Source organism: Nilaparvata lugens, chromosome X (genome assembly GCF_014356525.2).
Source record: "Nilaparvata lugens isolate BPH chromosome X, ASM1435652v1, whole genome shotgun sequence".
NCBI classification, from domain to species: Eukaryota; Metazoa; Arthropoda; class Insecta; order Hemiptera; family Delphacidae; genus Nilaparvata; species Nilaparvata lugens.
In genome coordinates this window covers 68747884-68759837 of record NC_052518.1, presented here as the reverse complement: position 1 = coordinate 68759837, position 11954 = coordinate 68747884, and the positions used below count along the sequence as shown (strand labels likewise).

The 11954-nt window shown below is 30.3% G+C and overlaps 1 long non-coding RNA gene across 1 annotated transcript; it reads right to left on the bottom strand.

The window, feature by feature from the left end:
• Nucleotides 1-342: 342 nt before the first annotated feature.
• LOC120354409 lies at nt 343-7304 on the bottom strand. Its single transcript, XR_005572994.1, has 5 exons — nt 7054-7304; nt 5375-5460; nt 4664-4745; nt 3888-4001; nt 343-2776 (listed from the first exon to the last, which is right to left on the bottom strand). It is a non-coding gene; the product is annotated as an uncharacterized LOC120354409 (long non-coding RNA).
• Between the last annotated feature and the right edge of the window lie 4650 nt (nt 7305-11954).

The following is an 11954-nucleotide window of genomic DNA, read 5'->3' as shown; positions in this document are numbered from 1 at the left end:
ACACAATAGAAAAACTTTTCCCTCTCGTAATTTATAATAAATTACATGCTCATCATAAAAGTTCAGTAACATATTGTAAAGAAAATAAAATCTAACAGATAATATTAAAATTATTACTTAATTCGAAAAAATGATTTTTTGCTAAAAAACACGAATAAAATAAACAAAAATTTCAATCTATGATAATTCTTCTTGTAGAAGCACAATTGACTACTAATAGTAGTAGCCATGATATTGACTTAGTCTTACAAAGTCTAAAATCTTATCATAACTCAACATGAATTTCAAAAAATGATTTTTTGCTAAAAAACACGAATAAAATAAACAAAAATTTCAATCTATGATAATTCTTCTTGTAGAAGCACAATTGACTACTAATAGTAGTAGCCATGATATTGACTTAGTCTTACAAAGTCTAAAATCTTATCATAACTCAACATGAATTTCTGACAAAGAAAATCACTACATTACTTACAATTTTTCATTTCGATACTGACATGTAGTAATAATGTTTATTTAAGAGAAAATTTTCCGACTTACAGACTGGAGGATTTTCTAGTTTCACTTTTTGTGTAGTTGACAAGTTGATATTGTGCTAATTATTCATATTGAATGAAAAAGACTAAGAAATTGTCAAAAAACCACTGATTTATTGATAATTAGAAAGACCGGTTTCGGTTATTACACCATTGTCAATCTCTGATAAACTGAAATAAATCAATAAATCAGTGGTTTTTTGACAATTTCTTAGTCTTTTTCATTCAATTTTCTAGTTCAATTGAACCCATCCTCAACAGATAAGCTCCAGTCTATAAATAGGCAAATTTCCTATTGAATTTAAAATAATGATTGCATGTCAGTATTAAAGTGAAAAATCTCAAGTGAAGTCATAGTTCGTCATGGTTCAATAAACTATAATTAGTACATAAGATGTACTGAAGATTTTTCAATATAATTCATTAATCAGCAATTTTGAAAATTACTCGAATCAAATCTCGAAAGTTGAAAGTTCTTGGAATTAATACAAAAAAACTATTCTTTAACTAATACTTTTCGACACTTTAAAATGGCATTATAAGCCAAAACATGTCTTGTTAATAAAAATATAATGAAAGGGTACTTTGTTCTTCATTATACTAAACATTATAGTATATAATTATTAAATGAATACTACCTACTATAGGTAGGGTAATTCTACTAGTGACACAAAATGTTACTTCTAGTCAGTAAATTAGAAGAAAGTTTTTCTAAGATGGACCAAGTTGGTTTTGGAAGGGATTAACATTAACGTATCCATAATCAAAGGTTTTATTTTGATATTTTCTGCAATAGAATCGAGATAAGTTTGTATTAGGCTGTGTGCAACAGGTTTTTTAGAAACATTTTACTGGTGATATTTTTTGATTTGGATACTGAGATTTTTAGATACTTTTGATTTTTGTAGGACATTTTTTTATTATTATTACTCTGAGATATGAGCGCCTAAATTTTAAATTTTCGGAACAGATTATCTCAAATTTGGTTATAGATCCATTAAATCTTGAACATTAATTCTCGACGCTGTTGTTCAATTAATGAAGAAATTGAGAATTTTAACAATTTTTGTTTGAGTCATTTTTAGAAAATGAAATAACTATCAAAAATTATAATTTTCAAAAGAAATTTCTCCATTAATATTGAACAATACCGTGAAGAATGTATAAAAATTTAATGGATTTATCTGTTACCAAACTTGACATGATCTGTTCCACAAATTTAAACTTTAGGCACTCATATCTCAAAAAGTAATAATGAAAACAAATGTTTCCACAGAAAGGCTTTTTATTTTGATAGTTTAATAGTATCCAAATCGAAAAACTTTAAAAAAATCACCAGTAAAAAGTTTCCAAAAGCCTGTTGCACAGCCTTAAGCAACTGAGTTTGAAGCCACAATGTTAATCATTCTTTAAATTTAAAGTTATGAAAATAAAAATTATTTTACCTTGAAAATTACTGCTTTACCAAACTTGCTTCCCTGGAACCTAATTCAAAAGTACGTAACGATTTGATAGCTAGAATTAGAGGGTGAGGCTCCCTAATATTCAATACCGATTTCAATTTGAATAAAGGTGAACTTATTGTCGTCGCAAACAAGATGTCAGTGAAAAATCAATGAAGCCATAATTTTTACACGAAATCTACGTTGTGGCGTCATTATAAACTTTGTACTGGGGGAAAAATTGTTCCAAAAGACCTTCAAATAAGATCAAGTGCCATCGTGATTGAAGAGCAGATAAACAAAAAATACATCCTATGTTGAAAAAAGTAGTTTTGCCAGGGATGGATCACAATGAGGTGTATAATCACATATTGAAGGATGAGACCATACTTGATTATGGCAGTTACTTGTGTGTTCGAAATAAAGAACAACATCTGAAAACATGATAAGAACCAAACTTCGCCAGGTGGTGAAAGTAGCATCGAAAATGAAAGAAATTGATTGTTTCATAAATAATCTTGATGATGCATTTTCACCAACTCATTAAGACACATTTGTTGAGGCTACAAACTCAGTGGCAGGCTATGATGGGCAAAACTATTCTGCTCCCTCCTTAATAGGAGAAATAGGATAAAACATAATCTTTTCTAACCCCTCCTGAATTCATCTTCCTGTTTGTGGTTGTTCAAAAGATGTCTTGAGAAATGGTGCTGAAGCTCATGGCAGAATGGACAAAAGTATTTTTTATACTATCTCATCGATTCATTTTTTCTTTGATCTCTGATATTCCTGTATCATCTGAAACAAAAAAGCTTTGATTGATTTATTGTGTATTTATAAGACTTCACGTCTCACTTATAACCCCATTGATAATATTACTGTATATTAGAATCTGACATGATTTCACAAATAATAATACTAGGGGTATTCACGCTGATGTCAAATTATGCAAAGTGTGTTAACGTGCTATTCAAATAACACGAGTAGAACATGAACAAGTAACATGAAAGTATAATTTCACAAGCCAAGAATCAAAACATAAACGAAACGAAATGAGACACATCTGTTTAGCAGACGATAACACATATATTCAGCTATTAGCTTATACTCTACTAGGCTATGCTAAACACGAATATGCAATTGACTCTCAAATAGTACACTTTTGCTATTTCATTTTACGACTTTATTAGCACACTTAATTTGTGTAAAATAAGTTGAGACTTGGCCCTCCATCCGAAGAAAAAACAGGGTTGCCAAATCGTGTGAAATTGCAACTTTCTCAAATTTCCAATTCAACGTCAGAATTGGATGTAGAATATCATCCCCGATATCCTAGTAGTGCTAGAAAATTTTCAGGGTTGAAGAATCAAAAGGAAATTTAACTTTTATGGTAAAATTGGAAACATCGCGAAAATTTGTTTTTCTTTTGAATATCACATCTCTCAGAATCATGGGGCATCGTTATGCGTAATAATTCTATACCAAATTAACGGGGAGAATGTCTCCTTTCTATTGGTGTCTGGATCATTTTTATCCGACCTATAATTATTTTTTTAATAATGTTTATGTTCGTCAATGTCGAGACATTCCCAGCAGAAAACAGGAAATTTTCGACATGCTAGAAACTTTTTTGTTTCAAAAGATAAGTGGGTGGTGAAAGCGAGACAGTTTCTCAGACATTTTTTTTCTTTTTAATGATAAACTGTTATCCACAAAAAAGAAGAAATTGGTAAATTTTTGAAAAACAATGAAAAATGCATTGTCATTGGGTTCTGACCTATCCTGAAAGTTTCAAGTCTCTAGCTAGTCGGACAGGCATGAACAAAAGTGAGTTGATAAAACGTTGTAGAATGGTTTCCAACAAGAATAAGAATTCGAAATAATGAAAATATACAAAACTGAAGCTCACCATCACAAGTAGAACTTGGCTGATCAGAATTTTGGATGTTTTGCAGTTCAGCTATCTGCTCTTTAAGCTTCTTGTTTTCTTCTTCAAGATCAATTCTGCTTTTCTTCTTTCTACCTGGAATTCATTATTAGATCATCAATTAGATGGAAATTAATCTGTCAAGAGTACATGATAAGGTAATTGTAATATGAAGTTACAAAATTTTTTATTGAAAACGTCTAATGTTCACACATCAAAAATTCATGTTTTGTTTATGAGCTCAGGACATCCTGCAGAATGAGATTCATCGAGAACAACAATCTCTTGCAATTTCTTGAATTATCAGCATCTACACCCTTCACGGCATCACACAGACCACATCACTATGCAAGAGTAATTCCAAGGCAACTAATAAAATAACTAAAAAATCAAATTCAAATGAAGTCTAGTAAGCAGATTTTTAAGAGTAAATTCATTGTTCTCCAACTGTGTTTTTGCATTATTTTTAAATGTTAGTACAAAGAACCCTTTTAAACTATGGAAGCTATGAACTCCAATTAAAAATGTTTGAAAATGCACTTTATGTAACTCGCATAGCTGTGACATTCAAGAATTTAGGCCAAAAATTATACGTATCATGAAAACAATATGTTCAGCTAGCATTAGAATGGGGAACACTTCTGTTCAAATGAAATATGAATTATTTGTTGAGAATACCATTCAACTTATGCTGAGGTGGTCCATTTATTCAAATAATTCCCAACACAAAGCATATTAGAAGAGGAAAACATACAAACCTGTGTGAGTAGTCTTCTTATTTCCCAACTTTTCTGATTCTGTTTCAATTTCGGTTTCATCTATCTCAAATGAATCGACCATCTATAGAGAGAATAACAATATATAATAAAATAAGCCAAAGTTATTTTTCTAGTTTTTTGAGAAAATCAAAATTATTCAAGCAAGATTAGCCAAAAGCTATGAATAAAATCAAGATGATTGATTGGATAATGATTATTGAAAGTTTATAGTTACAATTTCCATTTTGTAATTGACTACTATATTCATAATAATTATAATAACTGTAATAGTAGGCTACTATTTCATTAGCCTAATCAATAGAATAAGCCTATCCTTGCTTCATATAGTTTTGATGCTGGAGATATTTCTATTTGATGTGAAATATAAGTTCATTATCACCTACTTTTACCATAGGACTAATAGAAAAAGCTGTGATAATATCTATGATCATATAATATACATGATCAATAATTACAAAATAGATATTATATTATTTATTATCTTTGATGCCTTTTTCATACTACCATATTTAGTTTATGATCACTGCGTGTGACATTGTGTACTTCGGGTCGTGAAAACAAAAACACTTCATATGCTGCGGACTGCGTATTTGTCGACCATTTTAATTTCAAGGACAATCGGTCGTTATGCATAAATAAAAACCCACCTTAAAACAAAACTGAAAATGATACAGTAGAAATTGATCCTACCTTAGTTCCAGGTGATGTTTTTGACAATACTTTCTCTACTTCTTTAGCAATTTTCAGTTGATCAGCAGTAATTGGAGATGAACAATCTAAAACAAAAACGACATGTTATTTTTATTTCATTGGGTTCTTTATTATAATATTGTAAGGTTGGTTATTGATGAAATTTTGTTGGGTTTAGACAAAAATCTTTAAAGTTTAGGTACTGAATATGAGACTACAACATGGAATCTTCTAACGGTATTTCAAATATAATAATGTATTCAAACATTTTAGACGTAGCCTAATAAATTGATATGAACAAACATACAGACTCAGTATTTATTCACAATTGGAAGTTAAAAGCTCTAATCTTTACATTATTCTGAATAGGCTATAGATAGATTGTATTTAACAGCTGAACTCAAAATCACAAAAGTGTTAAAAATCTAATTCTTCACAAATTATTAACCAACCAACAATTTACACAAAGATAAATAATAATTTATCTGTAATTATTACATGGACCAAGTAGGCTATTTCTCACCTCTCAAATCATTCTGAGTGATATCATTGTCACTACTCAATGAATTGGAATCACTCTCTGACAATCTCCACATTGGGTCATATTCTTCTTCAAAATTATAGACAAAAACAAAGGAAACTGATAGTCTAAAACTTACTAGTACTAAAGGTGCGTTTATAATATATAACTTATTAAATAAACTTCTTACATGTAACATGTTATAAATAACTTCAGTTATATAGATTTGTTGTATAACTTTTGGTTATAGACAAAAATAAATTTGTAATAAGCTTAAATATACATCTGTTTGTGTTTATCGATTTTATGCAGGAAAGGAAAAACGTGCTATATAACACGAAATTCTGTTATAAAATTCGAAGTTGCATGTAAAACATTATATGCATTTGTAACATTTGATTTAATTTGTTATGTAACATTTGTTTTATGAAAACGTTACATAGTGTAAACGCAGCTTAAAACTCAATCGAAGTTATAGACTCTGTATTTTGTTTAAACCCAGCACAAATTTGTGTTACATAGGCCTATTTTATTGTACTGTAGCCAAAACAGAAAACAAGAATTGTGTCTACATAAGTTACATACAATTTCATACGTTTTCAGAAAAAATTGGCTGGTGGAAATGAACTTGGGATAAGTTTAATTAAGAATGCCATGATTTAACGTGTCATTATAGGTTAGGTAAGCGTCCGACTGATTAACTGGACTGTAAATTCATTTAAAATACAGTTAATTATTATAAAGATAGTAAAAATATGTAGCCTACTCTTCATTCTTCTATTAGGTAGGTAACAAGTATTTTGTTAGAAATACTGTACATTATAAGTTTTGAGTACTCTTGTGTCTGTAGGCCTATGCAAGCTTACTACCAACTTTTTATTAAGACTGTTTTTGTAATAGTTTTTTAATTGTCCAATCAATTTTAAACAGAAATATTTAACTGGGCAGGTAAAGTAGAATGATTGTAGTCTCTACATAATAGGTATTTTTTTCGAACACCACTGCGCATATAGCTAGGCCTAGTTAACCTCAATTCAATTTGTTTCACATACTGGTATTATTATACCTTTGGGCTTTATAGTTCTTTTTGCTAATATAATTATTGTAATTTGTTTCAAATCCAGAAAATGTATAGTGAAAGTGATGAAACTTGACTTACCTGTATGCAATTACATTTCAACTATCATGAGTGTTCTGGAAGACAAATTGTTGAATGGGTTGCTTGATTCCATAAATTGCACGATTTAGAACGTTGATTCTGCGATAAAGCTTTCAAGAACCTTCAGCAACCGGTATCAACAAAAATTAATTATACCTAAACACTTAGAGCGTCCATCAAGTCACGATTCAAAGTGAAAAAAACATTGTTTTAGCCTTAGACCAGTTATAGAATAGACACGGCCTATTGTATATTCATACTAAAAGTCGATGAAGCCAACATCTACTGCCATATCTCCAAATCGTGACGTCAGCATCAGATAGAAAACTTTTCTGTAGAGTTTGTTTACATTGTTTTCCATAGCAGATTGTGTCTATTTCAGCGGGAGCGCAGCTGGATTTTACCATTTTAATAAAATAATAATGATATTCACATACTTCTGAAATAGACACAATCTGGAAGTTTTCTATCCGATGATGACGTCACGATTTGGAGATATGGCAGTAAATTTTGGCTGCAGAGGCTAGACTTCCCATGGTGTCTATTCTATAACTGGTCTAAGGTTTTAACGGCGCATGCTCTTTGTATTCAATCGTATGCTTGACTACAATTTTGCGCGATATTTGAATACCGGTATTGCAGAATTTATAGATCACATGTTATTAGAATAATTTTCATATTAAAAGCATAATTAAGTGAAGCCACATGAGTGGCTTGTGATTGACACTAGAAATAATGTTGAATCAATAAAATAGTAGACGGTTATCATTTGAATTGAAAACTCGAAAATCATTATTTTCAATGTCTTGGTTGAAAGTTCACAACTGCCATGGTTTCAAGCATAAAATGAGTTCTAATTTGAAAAAATGATATAACTTTTTCAATTTTGGATAGAATCATTTGAAATTCTAGGACAAGGTTGATAATATGAAAAGAAACTTCCAAGAATTTTTACAGAATTTTTCATGATGAACCAATTTTTTTTTTAAATTTTAGACGTCAGTAGCACGTTAACGGCACGTCTGACAGGATTTTCACATAGGACAAAAAGTACTGGAAATTCACTTCTACACCCGAATCAGTCATCAAAAATACATTGTTCCGGGAAAATTGAAAATCTGCCAAAAATTTTCAAAGTGCATTAAAAATTAGCGCAAAAGGTCTATAAATCGTTAACGGTGCATTGTAGACGATTTTTGCAAGAGACAAAAAATGCTGGAAATTCACTTCTACACCCGAATCAGTCATCAAAAATACATTGTTCCGGGAAAATTGAAAATCTGCCAAAAATTTTCAAAGTTAACTGCATTAAAAATTAGCGCAAAAGGTCTATAAATCGTTAACGGTGCATTGTAGACGATTTTTGCAAGAGACAAAAAATGCTGGAAATTCACTTCTACACCCGAATCAGTCATCAAAAATACATTGTTCCGGGAAAATTGAAAATCTGCCAAAAATTTTCAAAGTTAACTGCATTAAAAATTAGCGCAAAAGGTCTATAATCGTTAACGGTGCATTGTAGACGATTTTTGCAAGAGACAAAAAATGCTGGAAATTCACTTCTACACCGAATCAGTCATCAAAAATACATTGTTCCGGGAAAATTGAAAATCTGCCAAAAATTTTCAAAGTGCATTAAAAATTAGCGCAAAAGGTCTATAAATCGTTAACGGTGCATTGTAGACGATTTTTGCAAGAGACAAAAATTGTTCGAAATTCAATTCTGCACCTGAATTATTTCACAGAAAGCCTAAAGTGAGACTTTTCTGGAAATTAAAAAAAATGTACATCAAATTTATTGGCATGAAACATTTTTTTATCTTGATAACGATGTGTTGCAGACGATTTTCGCAATAGATAGAAAGGTGTTAAAATTCGAATTTACAACCGAACTGTTGGTCAGATAGCCTAAATTGAGAGTTGAAAAAATGTTTGATTTTCACTTTTAACTTTTTCACTTTTTATTAACGTGAAAGATACGTGAGTTTCTCATTGTGTGTTGACATGGGTAATATCATCCTGAGAGCTCAGATATTTATATCCTTATTGATATCTATGAAGATTTTATATAATCAATAGAAGTTCATTGACTGTATTAATTTACCATTATGTCTATTTGTTTGTATTTACTTCTAATGATATCCATTTTTACATTTATTGATATCACTAAACGTTCAGTGATATTAATCACTTTCTTTGACTGTATTTACCATTATTTCTATTGATATCCATGATCATCTATTGATATCAATAAACGTACAGTGATGATGTTCATTGACTGTATTTACCGTGATGTCTATTGATATCCATGAACTTCTATTGATATCCATGAACTTCTATTGATATCCATGAGCATCTATTGATATCCATGAGCATCTATTGATATCAATAGAGTTTTTCTATCCATTTCTATGGATCTCTTCCACTAGGGTAGCCTGTTCAAATTGTGAAAGAATCAATTTCATCATATTCGGCTTTATTGTACCATACTTGAATTTTGAAAGTTTTTTTTTTCAATTTTTGTATCACTATAAATTCAAATTAGGTGTTGAGTTGGTTAATTTTGTTACTAATCATATTAATAATTTTATTACTGGAATTATTTGATTAATATCGAATTGAGTAAGTTGAAAATATTATTCTCATTCCATATTTATATTCTGAAAGGCTTCTGGATCAAATAATATAAAGATAGCAAGCAGGATGACAAAACCAACCGGATCAGATAAGCCTTCAGACACTCTCAATTGCGAATTATGATAAAAATACCACATACCCTACTAATTAAATACTCTATTTTTATTGTCATTCTTCCATAACAATAGATATTATAGATATTATTATAACCCATTCTTGAAGCGCAAATTCAGTTATTAACACACTCTATTGTAAAAGAAAGTTCAAACTTGCCAACAGAAACTCTACTGTAATTGGTCAACAGACCCCTTCTTCACCCCTTTTTCCTCTTCTTTACCAATCCCAATCACATTTCCTATTTTTTATAGTGCATGGGTGACCAGAGTCGGAAGGGTCTTACACCTCAAATCCATAGGGATCAGTTGTTTTATTCCATTAATCATTATGATCATTCTGTTTTTGAATGTAGAATCACTTGCTTCTTCCCCAATGACTGTTGTATTTTGTGTTGTGTAAAAAAATGTATATTGAAATATGATATTGCAGTAGGCTATTGAATTTATAAAAAATATTTTTTCAATATATGTGGATAAATTATACTATTTTTATTGTTGGAATATGCCAAGTCTTAAGCTGTACTACAGTTATTCAAAGTATACCTGTTTGAATACAGGTATATTAAGAAACATTTCAAAAATATTATCCAAAGTTCAAAAATTATTTAAATAATAATTTTTCAACAAAAATCAAATGAAATCTTGGTTATTTTGATTTGTTGAATGTCTGGGTGTGTGATTTATTGTATTGATCGTGCTTATACTGACACAGTTTATTGTATAGTACAGTGTATTGCATATAATATTGCTAGAGTTAACAAAACTATGATGTTTTTGCGTGTTACAGCCTACTTAATATTTTGTATTAGGTCTATTTATTATTTTGGAAAATATACAATGCATAGAATAAATCATCCAAACAAAGCATTACTGGAAGTATTTATCACTAAATCATCAGTTCAAATAACAGTAACTTGATAATTGAATAAACATAATAATTATTTGTTCAATAAGAAAATATAAACAAGAACAGAATAATATAGCCTAAGGCAAAACTACTTTTAGTACTTTTTCAACCCAATTTTCATATATCTTCAATATACTGAAGTTTTTGAGTAGAAGGAATCAATAAAGAACTGCCTTGAGAATATTAGTATGGTTTGAATTAGCCGGGTATAGAGTACTACTTTGCCGACAACCAATAGAAGTGAATCTTGGCGGTACAGCCTAGCAAAATAGTTCAATCGCGCCACAGTCGCGCAGCGCGACATTTCAAACTCTCACTGGTGCATATTCCTGCCATTCATTTATACTTTTTGTTGATTGTATACTTCGAATTCTAGCTAATCAATGATATTCTATTATAATAAGGAGTATCATATTCTTGAGGAAATTGCCATAGGCCTACTTTAAGGCTGTTATTAGATGTTTTCTTGTAGTAACAGATTATAGCATTTGACTATGGTGATATAACATTATTTTATTCAACTCTCTTGTCTACAACTGTAATAAACTGAGCTGTTGACATTCAGTACACACTCACAATCACGTTAGAATCAATAACATATAATTATGTGGTTATCTGTGGATTGGAAAAACGAAAATCATTTCAAAGTTTTGATGTAGAAGTAGGATATGACTCGATTTTAATCTCAAACTGGAATCTAAATCAAAAAGATGATCATACTTTATTTAATTTTAGATAGATTGATTTGAAATTCCTGGATTTGGTTGATGATATAAACAGGGATGTTTATTAATTTTTTTTAGAATTTTTCTATGTCATCTACTATCTCAACAGCCAAAAAACAAAATTTTAGTACTGGCTCCAAACTACCATGAATTTATAAGAAATGTATTGGTTCAAACTGCCGTATATATCTCTTATACGGTAAACGATTCTAGAGATATATACAGACTTTCAAAGCCACCAAATTCTGGCTTCAAACGGCCGTGGCTCCAAACGGCCTTATACAGATCTATATATATATATATATATTCATGCATCTACTACTGAGCTAGAGCTGTGGTCTGAACCCAGCATATTTGCGAGCCGGACGGCCTTAACTTATTGCAAATTTATTTGCAAACTAGGGATTTTAGCAACCGCTCGAGTATATATCCAATATACTATTTCTTGTAAGAATATCACCCAACAAGGATATCAATATACCGCACCACAAGTCGAATATAGTATTTAATAGTATT